Source organism: Mauremys mutica, chromosome 1 (genome assembly GCF_020497125.1).
Source record: "Mauremys mutica isolate MM-2020 ecotype Southern chromosome 1, ASM2049712v1, whole genome shotgun sequence".
NCBI lineage: Eukaryota > Metazoa > Chordata > Testudines > Geoemydidae > Mauremys > Mauremys mutica.
Window position 1 is genome coordinate 176,479,656 of NC_059072.1, and position 21,337 is coordinate 176,500,992.

The following is a 21,337-nucleotide window of genomic DNA, read 5'->3' on the forward strand; positions in this document are numbered from 1 at the left end:
ATGTATTTTGTGTATGACATGCTGTGTACAACTGGTATTAGGAGTGGAAAGACTTACTAGACAACATGCTGTCCCCTTTGGCCTGTGCAGCAGTGGGCAACAGACTTCTTGGCCCTGCAGGAAATCCTCACCAAAGTAAAAGATTCCATTTCACTTCTCACAAGTGAAGGGTCCTAATGACTCGTTATCTTCTGCTCATATCCATATCTCCACCATTAGCTCTAAAGCCCTGCCAGGGAGTGACCACTCTCTGCTGGGGTGAAACGAGAGCTCAGTCCTATGTTTATTCCTTCTGGAATGTTGCCACCCAGACTGCTGTAGGCACTGAGACAGATGTTGCCTATCAATACCATATGCATGAATCTGTCTTTTTTCAACTGAGTGGAGCTATACTGTTTTTCAGGCCAATATGTGTGCCTGAGTGGGCACAGCAGATTGTTGGAGCTGTTGTGCTGAACATGGCTCAGGCCTGATGGAGCACATTCAAAAGGCCTGTTTCTCCACTGCCCCTCGTGCAGCCAGTTACATCTGTGCAAACTGAGGGGATAACGTATCTGGTAGCGTTTTGCACCAACTTCGCACTGACATAAATGACTTCACTAGGGGCAAGACACTGAAGAATAAGGCCCAGGTTGTTTAGAAGATGTTCCCAGGAGCGCCCATTTTATATTAACGTGGGCATCTAAATGAATGGTTTTTAAAGTGTCAACATTTTTATGAATGACGACAAAGAAACTACGGTAATTCCCACCTGCAGGGCCTGTTTACTCAGAGCACACTGGGGAATTAGCTCACAGAACCGGAGATGCTTTGCTATTATGAAGGGCTGTTTTCGGTTTTCTTCTCCAGACTGACATTAACCATCCCACTACAGCAGAACACCCCTGCATGTAGCAGCTGCATCTGGGAACGTGGACATAGTGAAATTTCTCCTGCCTCAGAATGCTGACACGGATATCCAACATCTCTTTGAATACACCTCACTCCAGGATGCTACTAAGTTCAAGTAGGTTTCTTCAGCATACTACAACTACTCAGTCCCTCATCACTAGGGGGAGAGGCTCGAGGGCTCTCATTTTTTAAAATACCATTTCTCCTACGGTCTTTCTCTCTTCTATCTTTTGCTTGCGCTAACTGTCCACCAGAATGATAGATGAATATAGGTGAATGGAGAGAGGCAGAACAAGGAATACAGACTGTATTTTCCGTCGCTTTGCTTAGTGCTGACAATGTACTTGTGCAATACGATAAACAGTGTAAAGAGAGCTCCTTCTTGAAGAGCTTGCAAGATAAGTGTGACGTTGCACTCTATATGATTTTCTGAAAGTATGAGTGTGAATATAATGCAACTAAAATATGCTTCATGCAAAAGGTCTCTTGTAAAGTATCATTACAAAGCTTATAATCTACTGAGTGTGGTCATCCTATTTGTATGAATGTATCATTCTTGTATCTGAAACTAGAAATATGAAATATAACTCTGAGGCCTACTGTAGTTATGCAAAGTGTGGGCCATTAATGATGGTTTGGAATCTTAATGGCTCCCATTAACCATGACAATGGACTGTAGATGGCTCTGTCTTACTTGTAAGTCTTCCTGTATACGTGTGTGTTGGCAAGTGGGTAACAAAGTCTTGCAGTGACATGTGATCATGTCACCTGAACTGGAATCCATCTTTAACCTGGTGCTTTTCCATTGAGAAGGAGGGGTGGGAACCCAGAGGGACAAAGGATTCCCGCCTTATGCAAAAGATAGATCAGTGGGTGGAACAGAACAAGGGAGAGGAGCCATCATGAGAAAGGCCCTAGCTACCGCCTGAGCTGGGACAGGGGCTGTACCGGGGAAAGGATTGTGCCCAGACTAGGAAGGTGTCCAGTCTGTGAAAGAGACTTATTGAAACATCTCTGAGGGTGAGATCTTATCTGTATTCAGTTTTATTACTGTATTAGGCTTAGATTTGCACATTTTATTTTATTTTACTTGGTAATTCACTTTATTCTGTCTGCTATTACTTAGAACCACTCAAATCCTACTTTCTATATTTAATAAAATCACTTTTTACTTATTAATTAACCCAGAATATGTATTAATACCGGGGAGGGGGCAAACAGCTGTGCATATCTCTCTATCAGTGTTATAGAGGGCGAACAATTTATGAGTTTACCCTGTATAAGCTTTATACAGGGTAAAACGGATTTATTTGGGGTTTGGACCCCATTGGGAGCTGGGCAACTGAGTGTTAAAGACAGGGACACTTCTTAAGCTGCTTTCAGTTAAGCCTACAGCTGTTAGGGGACGTGGTTCAGACCTGGGTCTGGGTTTGCAGCAGGCTAGCGGGTCTGACTCAAACCAGGCAGGGCACCGAACTCCCAAGCTGGGAGGGCAGGGAAAGCAGGGGCAGAAGTTGTTTTGGCACACCAGTTGGCAGATCTAAGGGGGTTTCTGTGATCCAACCCGTCACTGTAAGGAAGAAAGGAAAGGAGGACAAAGAGCTGAGCGAGACTGACATAGAAAGAGAGAGAATGGGAGAGCTGTACTGAGTGAAATAAAGCAACAGATAGAGAGAAAAGAATCCCAAAGGGTGTTACAGAAACAGTAAGGTCAGAGGGAGGTATCCAGTCAGATGTAGCCAAACATACAGCAACAAAGGTATTTTCCTGGAGAGTGAAATTGGGGAGTCTTCTGATTAGTTTTATTTCTCTTTCTTCTAACACTTCAGAAACTTTCATGTTAGCAAAGCTGTCATGGGATAAGAGGGAAGGTCTTCTTATGGATCGGTAACTGGCTAAAAGATAGGAAACAAACAGTAGGAATAAATAGTCAGTTTTCAGAATGGAGAGAGGTAAATAGTGGTGTCCTCCAGGGGATCTGGTAAAAGGGGTAAACAGTGAGGTGGCAAAATTACAAAACTACTCAAGATAGTTAAGTCCCAAGCAGACTGTGAAGAGCTACAACAGGATCTCACAAAACTGGGTGACCGGGCAACAAAATGGCAGATGAAATTCAATGTTTATAAATGCAAAATAATACACATTGGAAAACATAATCCCAACTATACATATAAAATGATGGGGTCTAAATTAGCTGTTACCACTCAAAAAAGAGATCTTGAAGTCATTGTGGATAGTTCGCTGAAAACATCCACTCAATGTGCAGCGGCAGTCAAAAAAGCAAACAGAATGTTGGGAATCATTAAGGGATAGATAATGAGACAGAAAATATCATATTGCCTCTATATAAATCCATGGTACACCCTCATCTTGAATACTGTGTGCATCTCAACAAAGATATATTGGATTTGGAAAAGGTTCAGAAAAGGGCAAAAAATGATTAGGGGTATGGAACAGCTTCCATATGAGGAGCAATTAAATAAAACTGGGATTTTTCATCTTGGAAAAGAGATGACTAAGGGGGGATATGATAGAGGTCTATAAAATCATGACTGGTGTGGAGAAAGTAAATAAGCAAGCATTATTTACTTCTTCTCATAAACACAAGAACTAGGGGTCACCAAATGAAATTAATAGGCAGCAGGTTTAAAACAAACAAAAGGAAGTATTTTTTCACACAACGCACAGTCAGCCTGTGGAGCTCTTTGCCCAAGGATATTATGAAGGTCCACAATATAACAGGGTTCAAAAAAGAACTAGATAAGTTCATGAAGGATAGGTCCATCACTTGCTATTAGGCAGGATGGACAGGGATGGCGTCCCTAGCCTCTGTTTGCCAACAGCTGGGAATGGGCGACAGATGGATCACTTGATGATTACCTGTTCTGTTAATTTCCCTCTGGGGCACCTGGCATTGGCCACTGTCGGAAGACAGGATCCTGGACTAGATGGACCTTTGGTCTGACCCAGTATGGCCGTTCTTATGTTATGACTCCCTATATGTTGGCTTGTTGACCTGTAGTGGGCAGCATTTCTGCTTATTCTCCTTGCTGGATAGTGGCTTCTGTGCATCCATATTTCCATATCGAAAGCAAAGTAGATTTCATTTTTTCCCCACTCTCTTTCTCATTACCTGCATTTCTTGCAATCCTCTGTTTGTCTCCTACTCATTCCCCACCATGTGTCTCTTTCCTTGCAGCCCCCTATATGCCTTCAATAGCCTGCCTTTCCTTGTATGCCAAGTGCTTTTAAGTGATTGAAACTGTGAAATATGAAATTGGAACCATGTGCATGCAGTTTCATTCAGACGATAAAGTGTTAGGGACAGACCCGAGACTGAGCCACACAGAAAAAGTGAGACAGAATGACATGTAAGCTGTCCGGGGCAGGAAATGTTACTATATGTTTTACAGTGCCTAGCACAATGGGGCCTCTGAGCTGGCTAAGGCCTCTATATTCCTGGCACAATCACAATAATACACAGTAATTAGTAATACTTATATTACACATATCAACACAGTTGCATATACAAGGAAAGGCAGACACAGAGGAAGTCACACAATGAGACAAAGATGGTAAGATAGAGATAAAAAAAGAAAAAAAAAGGGGAGGGGGATAACAGACCCACAAAAGAAGACAGACAGACAGTGAAAGAGGCACATTAATCTTTCCAAGCCTATCAAATTTCTAACAGTATATGTCAACAAACATCAATTTCATTGTACACACACAGCCAAAAAATATTCCCATTGATGATCATTGAAATTTACAGATAGAGTAAGAAAAATGCTACTTGAGGATTAAAGGTTTAATTGAAGGCTAATTACTTTGTATATTTTTACATATGATGTTGGCGATTTGTGTGTTAATGGTTATAAAGCTTAAAATGCTTAAAAATAAACATGATGATATCTGTTGAAATTATATAAAAAAAATAAATAAAAATAGAATTCTACCAAGCCTACACACTGAGAAACCTCTGTAGCAATAACAGAGCCCCATTCCTCTGTTAGAAGCCATCTAAGCTTTGCTCCCCCCAGACAAAGAATCCGACCATAGTAAAAAACGGAGTTGCTGTGGAACCCGTGATGGATGAAACCCCACTCACAGCCCCCCCATTTTAACAGGCTTATTGCTATTTAATTAATGCTTTCTCCACTGCATAAATACTTCTGCAAAAGTCCTGAACTCATTTAAAAATTCCCTTGGTCATGACACTTTTTTCCTAGGAAAGCAAGTTAAATGTTCAAACAACAACAAATTCCTGTTGTCCAAAGGACAGAAACGGCGTGTAATAAACTAAAAAAGAGAGAGAGAGAGAGAGAGAGAGAGAGAACTGATGATGATGATGCAGATGAGATAGATGTAACTACACATGACCACATGATGGCAGTACAATACACAAAATGGGCCATGAAATGGATTCCCATTGTCAGTAATAGGGGTTGTATATAACTACAGCCTATGCCTATAAAGGTTTGGGGGAGAAAGGGAAAGAGGCCTCTGATTCAGCCAAAGCTTTGCTCTCCTTATAGCCAGTGGGAGGTTGATAATAACACCCTTAATAGAGCCTGCTGAGACCAGCCCTGAGTTTAGCTATACAACTTATTTTTATACTGAGTATAGTGTTGAAAGAAAGAACAAAAAAGAACGAAAGAACACAAAAGCGAAAAGAGAAAGAGAACGAAAGAAAGAAAAACCAAAAAAGAAATTAGAGAAAAGAGAGAAAAACACTTTATAGAGGGGAATTGTGTGTAGGAGAGATGAAGGGAAAGCTTTAGAGAGAGCAAACAAGAGAGTTGATTAAGCAGAGTGATTCTGCAACAGACAGGAAGAACCTAATTCCAGAAGGGCAGTAAAATGAAAGGAGAACCACAAAAGCAGTATAAATGCTAGTAAGAATTCCTGCTAACTAGCAGGGCTGCCCAGAGGATTCAGGGGGCCTGGGGCAAAGCAGCGCCTCCATATCAACTGCCCAGGCTAAACACAGAAGGTGCCAATTACGGGTTAGAAGCTTTCACTTGATTGGCACAGAGGAGGGCGCTATGGGTCACCTTCGATGGTGGGAGAAATCACTGCATTACGTTGGTCAGCCACTGCCTGCCACAAAGCTGTGCAGCCCCAGGACAGTTAAATGCTGACCTGCCCCAGTCTGCCTGCCCCATGGGGTGTGTGGGGCTAGACCAAAAGTTGAATGGCAGAAGGAAACCTTGCACCTGGCAAAAATAAGAAACCAAGAACTTTCTGGCTTGGCAGCTGGAATGTCAGGACCACGAGTCCACGATTGACAGACGATGACGACCTACAATACACAAGCAGCATACGGAAGTCAGCTTTGATAGACTGTGAGCTCTACAAACTTAATGTTGACATGCAGCACTTCAGGAAACAAGACTTGCAGATGCTGGTTCTGTCCAACAGGACAATTACACCTTCTTTTGGCAAGGTAAAAGCAGAGAAGAAAATCGTCTGCACGGTATTGGTTTTGCTGTGAGAAATAAGTGTGTAAAGCTCCTAGAAACACTCATTGGGAAGTCAGAGCGTATCATCTCACTTAAACTCCAGACGACGATCAGCCCTGTGAACGTCATTAGGGCCTATGCACCAACACTCAAATCTAGCCCTGAGGAGAAGGAAACATTCTATAGCTCTTTGCATCAAGTCGTCAAAAGAATACCATCAACTGAGCAACTTTTCCTCCTGGGTGACTTTAATGCAAGAGTCGGTGCAGACAACAAGACATTTTGGCATTGGCAAGATGAATGAAAATGGCCAAGCACTTCTTGAATTCTGCGTCCAAAACCAAATGTGCATTACCAATTCATATTTTACAGGAAATTATCGCCACAAAGTGTCATGATGACATCCACGGTCAGGCCACTGGCACCAATTAGACCTTGTTATCGTCAGGAGGAAAGACCTTAGTGCAGAACACTTGCACATTCTACAGTGCTGATTGTGACACTGACCATTCCTTGATTAATAGCAAAGTGAAGATTACAGCCAAGAAACTACTTTGAGCAAAACCCAGGAGAAAGCCCAAAATCAATGCTATTAACACCAAAAACCAGAGGAAATGCCAGGAGCTTGTGCAGGCTTTTGAATAAGCAGCTATTTGTATAACTGCATCTGTAATCTGGGTCGTGATTGTTGACATGAGCGACAGCGGATGATGCCTTGCAAGACCCTGAAAAGGAAAGACTCCACCCACCACCTATGGGAGAGAAAGAGAAAACACTGCTCCAAGAAACGCCATCCCATCTCACAATCCTTCAGCCTGTTCCCCTCTCCATTGTCCTCAACTGTGCTTTTTTCTCAGGCTCCTCTCTCTCCTACAAGCAAACGATTTGCCCTACCTTCAAAACTTCCCTTATATCCTAATCTGCTTCTCTGATTTTTGGGAGGAAAATATCTGATGGCTGCATGACCCTGAAAATGACCATCACCTCTCTCCTCTCCCATATCTCCAGAAGCCTTGGGCATGCTGTCTGCTCACATTGCCTTGGCTTCTCAACCAACTCTCTCTCTGATTCCCTCTAACCTGGTTTTCACCTCTACATTTCACCAACTTGCCTTTCCTGGCTAAGTCAAAGGGCACTTTTGTCTTGATATTTTACTTGATTTTCCTGCTGCTTTCAACACGGATAATCTCTCTCCCCCTTACATTTCTCTCTCCTCTCTGGGCATCTATGACTGTGTCCTCTCCTGGTTCTCCCTCCTACCTCACTCATTGCTCTCATTTGATAGATCCTGATCCTCCCCGCCTTTTTCTGTTTGTCTTTCATGGGGTTTGTTTTTCTTCCTTTCCTTTGTTCTATACACACCCAGGAGCCCATTCCCCCCCCCCCCCAAAGTTTCTACTATCAACTCTATGCCAGTGACATCCAGTTCCACTGGAGTAGAATGCAAAGCCCACCCACCGCCTGTTATTTCTGATCATCTTTCCCCCATCCAATTAGCCAGAAGCAATCTTCCCTGTCCTTGTTACTGAAGAACGTGGCATCCCAATCCATTTTGCTACTTGTAGCAGCATATCAATATGAGCTACAGGCCCCAGACTTGAATTGCTTAAAAAGGTCCTTGCGAGATCATTTTAAATGTTTATTGTCCACTCTGTCCAATTATGGGGTCTAAAATACAGGATGAAACCATCCTATATTTTAAATATTTCATTACTATTCAGACCCATCCTTCAGCATCAAACTGCAAAAGCCAAGTTTGCATAATAGAAATCCTCCCTTTTTGTGTTTCAGCTTATGTCTCCCAACTACTCAATGTTCTATACCCTGAGCTGTCCATGGGACAGTCTTATTTTGGCATTTTAAATGACCAATGGATTCTGGCATGTCACTAGCAGGACTGCAATGGCAACCCACGTCCCTCTTTATCAGAGAGGAAGTGAACGGTGATAATTAAAATCAACAAAAGAAAAACTGGGGGGAAAAAACACTGCATGGTACTTCTGCTGTAGCAGGTGTTGTTATATAAAATCTCACAGTGACATTCTCTCTCCCTGAATCCACTGAACTGTCTGTTTGCACATGCAAACACCTGCTTTGTACACTAATTCCTGGTAAATGTTAGAGCCCGTTAGGTGCTCAGTAATTTATGTATTTTTGCATAGAGTCCTGGCTTCTGATATTTTGGAAAATCAGGCCCTAAACTGTTAACAATTATTATATTTTTACTAAACTAACACAATGTTTGAGCTGTATGGATGAAAACTGCTGCTTAAATATATAAGTACCAATGTCTCCCTTGCTGACTCACTCTCATGTGAGGCTAGAAGGCCATTTTCCCTCAAGGGCATACTGATGTAACCCTACCCCAAAACAATCTAGGACTCAGATAGTCTAATTCAAACCAAGATTTATTGAGAGAGGGGAAAACAGATTAAAATTGTGTGGTCCCTTTCCCTTTGAGTCATGTGACATAGTTGTTCTCAAACTTTTTTTAGCCTGTGACTCATAATACAAAAAATCATCTTGTGATCTGTCACACGCTATAATCCTTTACAAATTCAAAACATTGTGGGATTTGGATCATGGGACAAAAATCACTTTCATGCCCATTACAGTCTTCACAAACATAATATAGTTACTAACAGCCAGTAGCTGTCAATTAATTTATTTGAAAATTAATTGATTAATGAAAAGTATGTCTTGTCATTGGACAGCAAAACAGGAAAGTTCTCATGTGTAGATCATTTCTAGTCATACAACTCAAATGTTAAAAGTTGGGCAGAAGATATCTGTAGTTTCATCCCTTTGTACTGACAGGCACTGACTTCTGAACTCCTCTAAATAGCTGCTTCTGAACATCTGCAGTCATGCCATGAATTTGTCACATGGCTGAATCATTTGAAAGGGGAATGAGTTTGCTTTGATTTGAATGGCAGCAGCAGATCCCAACATAACACTAACGACATCCAAGACACAGGGCACAATCAGTTCCCCTAACTATATGTGGCTTGGCAGCTTTTGCTGTTTGCTGTGACATTAAGTATGATGCTCAGAGGGCTTTCATATTTATAGTCATTTAATAAAACACAGTCTTCTGATTATGTAAACCCAGAAGCTTTTGTTTGGAAGAATACAATGGGTTTCTTTTGTAAAGATGGGTCATTGGTCTCCAAAAGGCCCAGTGCTCACTCCTTTTATTAGCTGTGACAGATTAGTGTATGTCTGTATAGATCTACATTGAACTACAAACCCCATTTTTGTTTTGTGAATACCATTCTGACTGAAACCTTCACTGTACCTACACTGTGGCCTTCTAACCTCCATCTTGTATTGGGACTGTTAGAAGAGGGCTAACAAAAGAGAGCAATCAAGAGTCCATCTGGAGGGCCTTCCATTCAAATGGAAACAAGTAGGACAATGAGCTGGCTGCCGCTGGGAGGAAACAGCTCTCCCAGGTGAAACTGTAACCAAGCAATGGATCCCCTGATGAGGGATTTAAGCCCACACTCAGGAGGTCACCAGACAGAAAGAACTGGAACTTTCTAAAATGAAGGCTCTCTCACCAGCCATTTTAGAAGAGACCAGAACAAGAAGGTAAAGTTGTGCCAGGGGAGGGGAGGGTCCTGGGACCATAAAAGGACTGACCAAAAAGGAGTGATGAGGTACTGGAGGGAGGGGTTTACATGCAGGTTTTTGTTGTTTTTCTATAGATCTGTATATCTCTTGTGCTGTGTCTATGAGTAAGATGTGATTGGTTTAAAATTTTCCTTGCAAAATCTGTGTGTTCCTGGCTTTCACTGTCACATAGTCCCTGAAGGGGGAAACAATAATCCAGAGGGGACATGTCTTCACTGGAATTCCGGGAGCATGCAAGGGGAGGCTTGGGAAAGCTGACACTAGTGACAGGTTCCAGGCAGGGAAACCTGGAGAGCAAGAGATAGCTGCAGGCAGTCCTAGCACGGAACAGGGACAGAAAGCAAGATGTTGGGCACCTGACTCTAGCAAAATGGCAAATTCCAGGATAAAAAGGAAGAATTCCATGGCATATTAGAAACGTGACCGATATCATGACCATGGAATGAAAGAGTCCTCAGGGGCTTGATTGAGATGAATCACAATTCTTAAGAGAGTGTTGCAGGCCCCCTGCAGATTCAAGAAGGCATCACTGCATCATTTTATGCTTGGTTCACTTTTTCAAGTTTCTACCTACAATCTAAGTTCCCTCTAAGCTGCACAGCCAGGTGGCCACCCAGAAAGTTATCAAGTGCCGTGCACTTCAGGTGTCCCTCCGCCCACTGCCATGCTGCTCCTGCCTTGAAGCATCCTGTTGTTAGGGTGTCCCCTGCCCCGTACCCCATCTCTGCAGAGCGGGGGTGGGGGAATGCGACAGGGTTCAGGAGTGGGAGGGAGGGAGCTTGCTGTTGGCTGCTGCTGTGTCTGCTTTGAGTGCTGATCTACTTAAAAGGGCAACGTACAGCAGCAACTCATAGGGCTGAAAAGAAACAGCGCTCAAGATTTTAGTGAGGCTCCACCATTTAGGCTGCATTTTGCCATCATCTGAAATTCTGTGCTTTAATTAAAACAATCTCTGAGTTTCCATCTTTTTCCGTTGTGAATACAGAGTCATAACACTGTAAACTGATTGTGTAAACACTAGAATGACAGTAACCTCCACAGAGCTGCCTCTGGTTGGGAGAGAGAAGGCTGGGTCCTCTGTAGAGTAAGAAAAAAAAAGGCCCCTTTCCGTGAGGAATGCAGTCTGGGAGATGTGTTCTCCCACCCTGGATCCATGTTGCCCAGGACTGGGGCAATGGCCTGACTTCTCTATCAGCCCCCAGCTCCATGTCAGAGCTATCAGCCAGGTCTCCACACTTTGGGTGTATGGATACTTTAAGTCCCCTCCCCTGACTATAACTCAGAATGGAAGGAAGCCGCTCCACTTCCCCCAGAACTCAATGGGATACTGTATATACACACTTCTTCAATATCATCCTCTTGTGCCCATGTATATACACTTGGGCTTTAAGGAAAAGCACCGTATAGCGTGAGAGTAAGCAATATTGATTACCTGAAGGGCAGCTGCAGTCCACTGGAGAGTCCTGCCAGGCTGTGAACGTACTTAAAGGGGCAAAATATGTCTCTATCTCACACGCACATGCACACAGTGTGTATCTCTCTCACTCACACGATCAAAATGTCTCTCTCTCTCGCTCATGCACACACTGTGTGTGTGTCTCTCTGTCGCATGCGCATGCGTACACACACAGTCTTTCACAGTCATCTCCCAACACATACTAGTATTGTTGTTACTTCTTGATATTTCCTGCAATGCATATATAGTCTCTATAATTTTATTCTTTCAAAATGCTATTTGAATTTTTTGACTGGTCTATGCATTTCATCATTTTTATTTCTCTCTTATGCTTAAATTTAATAATCTGAGTAGTAATTTCTAAAATCCCTAAACTGTTCTGGCTGAAGTAATTATCCCTATGGTAACTTTTTAAATTATATATATATATATATATATATATATATATATATTATATCTAGGTTTTTTGTTTCTACTGATGGTGCACATCTGCACATTACCTCAATAATTTGATGCACATAAACAAATTTCATTCCGCACAAGGATGGAAAAAATTAGAAGGAACATTGTTCTTATAGTTGTAGGCAATTTTTTTTAAACAGAAGGAAGAAAAAGAAAGGGTGGTCATGACCCCAATGAAACTTCTCCATAACACACACATCCAAAGCTGAGAACTCTGGGACAGATTTTTTTTTTTAATTAAAAATGTAAGCTTGATTTTCAATGTTTGGATTTGTAAGTGTAAATTTAATTCAGAATTACGGTCTTAAATATTGTTTGTTGAAAAAAACTACAATTTTCTCTCAAAGTTCTTCTGCCCTTTAAAAAATGGATTGCAAAAATTTATCTTAATACCATCTAGAAACAATTTTTGGCATAGGAAACATCTTCTCCTATTATATACCCAGCATATACTCCATGATAGATTAATCCAACTCCCCCCTTGTATGTCTTCACAAAGTGCACACAAGAAAGTGTTTTTTTGTGCCAAGAACTATTGAAGAAAATAGTCTGGATTATTATTTCTCCATTCTCACTATCCCCTGGTTTATTATCTCATTAGCTTTACTCATCTGGAGAAAAAATATTGAGGCACCTAGGAGACCAGTAACCCCTAATTATTAGGGATTATACTAGGCTGCACAAGGGATATCATTAAAAGTTCAGTGTTGAGACCAACAATTATAAACATTTTACAATAATGATTTCTGTAAATTGTAAATTAAGTCCATTGGGCATTATTAGGAAATCAGAATGTTTTTAGCACACAACATTAAATGATATTGTAAGGGCTCTGTGTTGATAATAGAAACCATCCTGATCAAAACAATGGCTAGCTGGTTCAGAGAATTTATAACGGAATTACAAAGTGTTCTCTCTGGATTGCTGATTTTAAGTAGGCCTGGGTAGTTCAGGGAATGACAGTGAGATATGAAACCTTTTAACACTGGCCAGTAGTGACCTAAAGTTGTTTCCATTTTACAAGTCTTTGGCAGCCTCTGTAAAACAGGTTAATACGGTTCTAAGTAAAAGTCTTTTAATTACATCAATGTCACCTGAAAGTGAGAACCGCTCGATAACAATCCAAATCAGAGTGGACCGATGAATGTTCCTTTTCATTATCTGAGTTAGATGCCACCAGCAGAAGGCTGATTTTCTTTTTTTTGGTGGTTTGGGTTCTGTAGTTTCCACATTGGAGTGTTACTCTTTTAAGACTTCTGAAAGCATGCTCCACACCTTGTCCCTTTCAGATTTTGGAAAGCAGTTCAGATTCTTAAACTTTGGGTTGAATACTGTAGCCATCTTTAGAAATCTCACATTGGTACCTTCTTTGTGTTTTGTCAAATCTGCTGTGAAAGTGTTCTTAAAATGAACAACATATGCTGGGTCATCATCCAATACTGCTATAACAGGAAATATATGGCAGAACGTGTGTAAAACAGAGGAGAGGACATTCAATTCTCCCCGCGAGGTGTTCATTCACAAATTTAATTAACATATTTTTTTAACGGGCGTCATCAACATGTCCTCTGGAATGGTGGCTGAAGCATGAAGGGGCATACGAATGTTTAGCATATCCGGCACGTAAATACCTTGCAATGCCGGCTACAAAAGTGCCATGCGAACGTCTGTTCTCACTTTCAGGTGACACTGTAAATAAGAAGCGGGCAGCATTATCTCCCGTAAATGTAAACACATTTTTTTCTCTTAGCATTTGGCTGAACAAGAAGTAGGAGTGAGTGGACTTGTAGGCTCTAAAGTTTTACATTGGTTTGTTATTGAGTGCAGTTATGTGACAAAAAAAATCTACATTTGTAAGTTGCACTTTCACGACAAAGATTGCACTACAGTACTTATATGAGGTGAATTGAAAAATACAATTTATTTTGTTTATAATTTTTATAATGCTAATATTTATAATAAAAAATAATATACACTGATTTCAATTACAACACAGAATACAATATATATGAAAGTGTAGAAAAACATCCAAAATATTTAATAAATTTCAATTGGTATTCTATTGTTTAATAGTTCGATTAAAACTGCAATTAATCACAATTAAATTTTTTTTTTTAGTTAATTGTGTGAGTTTACTGCGATTAAGCAACAGTCCGAATTGGTACATAAATAACCCAAAACAAACATTTTTCAAATTTTCAGGGAGCCAAAATTGTCAGAAAAAAATCATTTTGGGTTGAACAAAATGTTTGTTTTTTTCTTTTCTCCCATTTTAAAATTGTAATAAAATTGAAATAAAATTTGAAAGAAAGTTGTGAATCAAAAAGTTGAAATGTTTTGTCCAGAATTTTTTATTTTTTGTTTCACTGAAACAATTTAGTGAATTTGACCATCTAGAGATCTGACTAGATGATCTCTTCAGGCTTTAAAATATATGACTCCAATACGTCAGTTAGTTAAAAAGGAGACAAAAATTCCCAAAGCATGGAAGAAAGTAGAATGGGAGAGGAGGACAGACTACAACAAATTTGATTACATATAAGTAATCGTTCCTTGTTGTATGTCCTATCTTCTCCCATCCCAGGACAGCTATTCTATTCCAAGACAGCAGTGGAAATGGCAAGAAATTCTGATGATAAATAAGGGAAACTGACTTGCCTGAAAAAAGAACAGGAGTACTTGTGGCATAAGCGTATGCTCAAATACATTTCCTGTGGCACCTTATAGACTAACAGACATATTGGAGCATGACCTTTCGTGGGTGAATACCCACTTCGTCGGATGCATGTAAAATTTGCATGACTAAATTTGTTAGTCTCTAAGGTGCCACAAGTATTTCATGTTCTTTTTACGGATACAGACTAACACGGCTGCTACTATGAAACCTGACTTGCCTGAGACATACCCTGAAATACTATCTGGTCAAAATCTATTGCTGCAAAAGAGAATACATCAACTCTAGATGGTAGTGACAGATGACAGTGTTAGGAAAGGAACAAGTGGTAGTACTATACTTTTCATCTTTGCCCCAGCTCTTTCTGCCAGGAGACACTAATTTTTCAAATGAATTGGGATTCATACACATATACACCACCACCACAATGGCCCCAAGCCAATGGCATGGTAGAAAGATTTATGCAAGACGTATATAAATTCGTTACATTGATGCCATCCAAAAATTCCAGTAAGAATAGCATTAAATGCATTTAAGACATAGATCAGTAATATATCCATCCAGCGGTGAGACTTCCATGAAACTAATGTTTAACAGACCACTGAAAATATCCATGTGTATGAATCATAACAGAAATAGCCAATTATGCTCAGATTTTGAACAGAGACCAAAACACTGAAGTCAAGTAGTGCACACCTCATAAGAAAAACCATATAACCATTCACCTTTATAAATGAAGGATATGGGTTGTGGATGAAATGACCAGTTCAGACCAAGAATAATTCCATTAAACTCTATAGTACTGTGAGTAACACAAAGGAAAGGATCCATAGGAGGATCTAGGAGAATGCTACTTAGAAATGCATCTTATTTCAAGAGGTAAATTCATCACATAAAATAGAAATGACTGAAAAATGGTTTCCCAAAAAGGAGTCGGACGTACCTGAGAATTCCCTGATTGAGTGAAATTATATGGCTTGTGTTATGCAGAAAGTCAGACTAGATTATTATAATGGTTCCTTTAGGACCATTAAAATCTATGAAACTCCTTTAGCTCAGAAGCTCTTAAGAAAGAAATTGACAAATGATTTAGAGAGTCACGCAGTAAAGTATCCAAGAAAGTCAGAGACAAATAAAACCACCTAGAAGGCTCGTTGAAGAGAAGTGGAACTGTTAAAATGATGTATAGAATTTAAAAATTGTTTTTTTTAATTTATATTATACATTTCTATTGAAGCAAAGTTAGCTAATTGAGAGATCTTTTTATCTGCACTGGAATACAAGGATATAGACAAATGATTGTTGTTGTAAGACAAAGTACTGACAAATGTCTTAATATTAAGTATTCCTAAAAGTCAAATATATCTCAATTATTAAAATGATGATTCTGGTGTTCTAGGGCACCATAAGATTTGAGTTCTGTGCCTTTAAGAATTGTCTACTTAGTAAAATATCAACTGAGAGCCTAACTTCCTGTTGACCTAAAAGTTCTCTAGGTTATCTAATATCTAAACAGAGTAGACATCCTTACCCCATTCTATCAGTACATATTTAATATTTTTTTCTACTGTATAACAATATATTGGGTGAATTCTCTGCTTCTTTTCATAATATGCTAAAGAACAACGTTACATTGGGCAATCCTGATCTGTTATTTATAGATTTTTTTTTAAATGCACCCAACACAATAGGCTTGGGTGATTTTATATTAATCTGTAAAATGATGTATCAAATACAATGGTCAAACTTCATACCAATAAATTAACGCTATATAAGAATCCTGAAATCATCCGTCACTCAGGCAAACGCCTGAACAAATGGATGAGCCAGACACCATAACCTGAATTTCAACAGACTCAGGCTGCACAAGACCAACAGGGGGAAAGAGTGAAGAGACCTCCACTGAGAATACCCTTCCTTGAGAAGCTCAAATCCAGGGACTGTTATAGCACCAGAACCCTCCACTCAGGGGCGGCTCCAGACCCCAGCACGCCAAGCGTGTGCTTGGGGCGGCATGCCGCGGGGGGCGCTCTGCCGGTCCCCGGGAGGGCGGCAGGCGGCTCCAGTGGACCTCCCGCAGGCGTGCCTGCGGAGGGTCCTCTGGAGCCGCGGGACCAGCGACCCCTCCGCAGGCACGCCTGCGGGAGGTCCACTGGAGCTGCAGGACCGGCGCCCAGAAGAGCGCCCCCCGCGGCATGCCGCCCTGCTTGGGGCGGTGAAATGTCTAGAGCTGCCCCTGCCTCCACTGATCTCAGCTGTTGCTGGGGAGGAATGAAATAAAGGTTCTCTCTGAGCAACGTCCCACTGGAAATGTCTTGAATTCTGCCCAGAATTAGAAGCCCAAGTGTAGTCATTGGAGAGCTACTCACGTTGTGGTTAAAACCACAGAGCAGATGGAAAACTGCATTCTGCATCATGCATCTTGAGTGGTCTTCTAGCATGACTTTATGTAGGGTTCGTTGGAACAATCTAATCTTGAGGTCACAAAGGCATGGATGATGGTGCGAGGAAGGAGGTGAAGAGAAATGGTTACTGTTGTCTTGGCAAACCGTTGACAATTGCTATGTCTGACCACTGAAGCCACATCAGAATCCATGCAGCAGGAAACCATAAGCAGCCTCAGTCCACACACCATTCTGGCAAAGGATGTTCAAATCTATTAAACAAAAACACACCCCTCCTCTCTCACTTCCCAGGAGCTTGCCACACTTTCTAACCTCACCTCCATCTTTGTCTTGCCTCACCAACTTGCTGTTATAAAAGTTCATATATCCACCCAAAAGTGGGGAAATAAATATATCCTCACCTACCGGATAAAGGAACAGCAATTTCAACTGTGACAGATGTCATGCACACAGACTTATCTATAAAATCAAGGAGCCCTTTCTCAGCACTGAGATGCTGCTGCTGTGATGGGCTTGTTGAATCTCAGTTACCTAAAGGTACAGATTTTAAAAACGTTTTCTCCTAAATTCTCTCTTCTCTCTCCTGCTTTATTCTATTTTGTTTCTTCCTTAGGGCATGGCTACACTTGCAGATGTTGAGCGCTGTGAGTTAAACCAGCCCTCGGAGACCGCAGCAGGGAAAGCGCTGCAGTGGGTTCACACTGTCAGCTGCAAGCGCAGTGGCGTGGCCACATCTGCGGCACTTGCAGCGGCTTTGGGAGCGGTTCATTATGGGGCAGCTATCCCACAGAGCACCTCTTCCCATTCTGGCGCTATGGTTTGTGGGAAGGGGGTGAGGGAGGTGCGGGGCATTCTGGGTCCTGTCCCAATGCCCTGTGATGCATTGCTTTGCATCGCAGCAATCCTTGTGCTTCAGTCCACATTTGGCGTAATCTTTCAACTTTTTTTGTACTGTGCGCTCTGTCTTCCCTTTCGGTCTGCGGGAACAGATCCTGAACTCGTGAGGAATATCCCGATGGGTCTCGCCAGCATGTCACGAATTGCAGTCAAGTTATTCCTTAAGCTACAAAGTGACAGTGAGGAGTCCGATGATTATGTCGACTCGCATAACACATACAACACGAGATTGCTTGTGGCATACACGGACATGCTCAGCACAGTGGAATGCCGCTTTTGGGCTTGGGAAACAAGCACTGAGTGGTAAGATCACATCATCATGCAAGTCTGGGATGACGAGCAGCGGCTGCAGAACTTTCGGATGAGGAAAGTCACTTTCATGGGACTGTGTGATGAGCTCGCCACTCCTGCACTTTTTGATTTTCATTGAGGGACTGCTGCATGACTTCATGGAGCAGGTCCTCTTTGCTTCTTCGTGGATGCTTCCTGATTCTTTGGAGTCTGTCAGGGTTCCTTCCCCACTCTGAACTCTGGGGTACAGATGTGGGGACCCACATGAAAGACCCCCCTAAGCTTATTTTTACCAGCTTAGGTTAAAAACTTTTCCAAGGCACAAATTCCACCTTGTCCTTGAACAGTATGCTGCCACCACCAACTGATTTAGACAAAGAATCAGGGAAAGGACCACTTGGAGTCCTATTCCCCCAAAATATTCCCCCAAGCCCTACACCCCCTTTCCTGGGGAAAGCTTGAGAATAATGTCCTCACCAATTGGTACAGGTGAACACAGACCCAAACCCTTGGATCTTAAGAACAATTAAAAATTAATCAGGTTCTTAAAAGAAGAATTTATTTTAAAAAAGATAAAAGAATCACCTCTGTAAAATCAGGATGGAAGATACCCTGTAAAGTTAACAAAATGATTCAAAACACAGAGGATTTCCCCTCCAGGCAAAACTTTAAAGTTACAAAAACAGGGATAAACCTCCCTCTTAGCACAAGGAAAATTCACAAGCTACAACAAAAGATAATCTAATGCATTTTCTTACTATTACTTACTATTTCTGCAATATTAGCTGCTTAGTTCAGATATGGCTCAGGGAGATGTATTTTCCCTGCCCTGGTTCCTTGCTGATTCGGATTCTGATGCTGAGCCAGGAGCTGCTCACCCTCTGGCCTTGCCACCATCGATCTCCTGTTTAGTTAGGCTCAATAGGCAGGATATAGTTGCAGCTAGTCCCCCTACCAGTAGGGGCTACCCTCTGGCCTTCTGCAGAGCAGGAAGGGGGTGCCCATGGAAGAAAGGAGTCACAGCCGTGGCCTCTTGCCTGTCCAGTGCAGTCATCCCCATTGTACTGATGCTCAGAGACTAAGGGTCTACCCCAGGGTCGGTAACCTGCGGCATGTAAGCCGATTTTTACTGGCATGCTACTGCCAGCCGGGGTCCTGGCCGCCGGCCCTGCTCAGCCTGCTGCTGGCCTGGGATACCAGCTCCCGGACCAACTTACCTCGCTGCTGTGTGAACGGAACCCCCGGCCGGCAGTGGGCTGAGCGGTGCAGCGACCCCGCTCAGCCCGCCGCTGGTCTGGGGTTCTGTCCATCGGCCCCGCTCAGCCCACTGACGGTCTGGAGTTCCAGCCGCCGGCCCCTTGCCAGCCGGGGTCTCGGCCACCGGTCCTGCTCAGCCCGCTGCCAGCTTAGGATACTAGCCCCCGGCCCCACTCACCTCACTGCTGGTCTGTGGTTCCAGCCGCCCGGCCCCCTGCCAGCCGGGGTCCAGGCCTCTGGCCCTGCTTGGCCCTCCTGCCAGCCTGGGGTACCAGCAGCCAGCCCAGGGTTATGCTCCTGGCCTGGTCTCAGCGCTTTGCAGCCCTTATAAAAAATTACACTACAATTGGCTTAAAAACTTGAAAACTTAAAAACTTTAAAACGTTGTTTGTATATTACAGTAATCGTTAAAAAAGTATAATGTTAATAAATACATAGGTTTGATGAAACAAAGTAGTTGTACTTATGTGCCTGTGCTTAATTTGTGTTTTCAGTGATTTACCATCTAAAAAAAATCTCGCATGTCTCACACCCCCAGAAAGGGCATCTTGCATCCCCAGGAGGTGTGCGCACCCCAGGTTAAGAACTACTGCACTAAACTGATAAGATCTGCATTTTAATGTAATTTTAAATGAAGCTTCTTAAACATTTTAAAACCCTTGTTTACTTTACATACAACAATAGTTTAGTTATACAAGATAGACTTATAGAGAGAGACCTCCTAAAAAGGTTAAAATGTATTACCGGCGCGCGAAACCTTAAATTAGAGTGAATAACTGAAGACTCAGCACACCGCTTCTGAAAGGTTGCCGACCCCTGGTCTACACTCCAATCAGAGTGGGTATAGACATTCCTGAGCTAGCTTTAATCTAACTAGCTTGGGTACCACAGCAGTGAAGACATGGAGGCATGGGCTAGCTGACTGTGTACGTACCCAGGCTCACTATTGGGCTTATACTCAGGGGGCTAGACCTGCTACGGGTCATGTCGCCATGGCTTCACTGCTAGCTCAGTAATGTCTGCACATGCTGCAATCACACCTGTGTGTATTGCAGACATACCCTGAATGACTTGCCTAAAGTCACACAGGATGTCTGTGACAGTGCAGAGAATTGAACTCCCACTCCCACAGCCATGGCTGCTGCCCTAACCATTAGGCCATACTTCCTCTCTAAAGTATCACACAAGTGTCAGGCGTCATTCATGTATTTGTTGTGTATAAACACGTGGGGGGTAAATGTGTACATAAGGGGATGCGTGTCTGCACGTCTGTTAATGATGTATCTTGCAGGTGCTGAATCTCTCAGGTGACAAGGTGTTTCTCTGAGCCACAACCCAGAACTATAAGCCTGGGCTGGTGAGGCTAGTTTCTTCTAGGGAAGCATGAGGAATTTGTAGGAAAATTAAGGCTAGATGGGAGAGAGACTTGGATGAAACAGTATACAAGAGATGAATGGGGAGTAACATCCTGAATAGATATTTGAGCAAATGTAGATGGCTCTTTATGCACATGCAGCGCTGGGCACAACTCTGCCCTATTTGCTTAAAGCCTTTCAGAACTGAGTTGAGCTTCCTGATTTCTCTTATGCCTGTATCTAATGTAGCAGGTTTTGAGGGTGGACAATTTTGGACTGCTTATCCTCCTCTACATCTCTTAATCAATATGCAGTATTACAAAGGCGTAACAAATCAAAATACTGTGTGTACACAATAGTAATGAAAACAAAAGAACAGCCATAATGCACCCATAAATATAAAGCTATCGTTTCTCAGCAAAACCAAAATTTTTCTAACCAACAGTTCCCGGTTTAGACACAGGAGCATCTCATATAATCTGTTTTTACTAACTGACTCCCACCTGGCTCAGACCTTCTACATTTATGACAGCATTGTGGGTCCTTGTAGC

The 21,337-nt window shown here is 42.1% G+C and overlaps 1 long non-coding RNA gene across 1 annotated transcript in view; it reads left to right on the forward strand.

Moving 5' to 3' along the window:
- The first annotated feature begins 854 nt into the window (after positions 1–854).
- The window catches only part of LOC123344677, a 29,515-nt gene continuing 9,032 nt past the window's right edge, over positions 855–21,337 (forward strand). The window contains exon 1 of the long non-coding RNA XR_006572617.1: positions 855–1,006. This is a non-coding gene — a long non-coding RNA (uncharacterized LOC123344677). The remainder of the gene's footprint in view (positions 1,007–21,337) is intronic.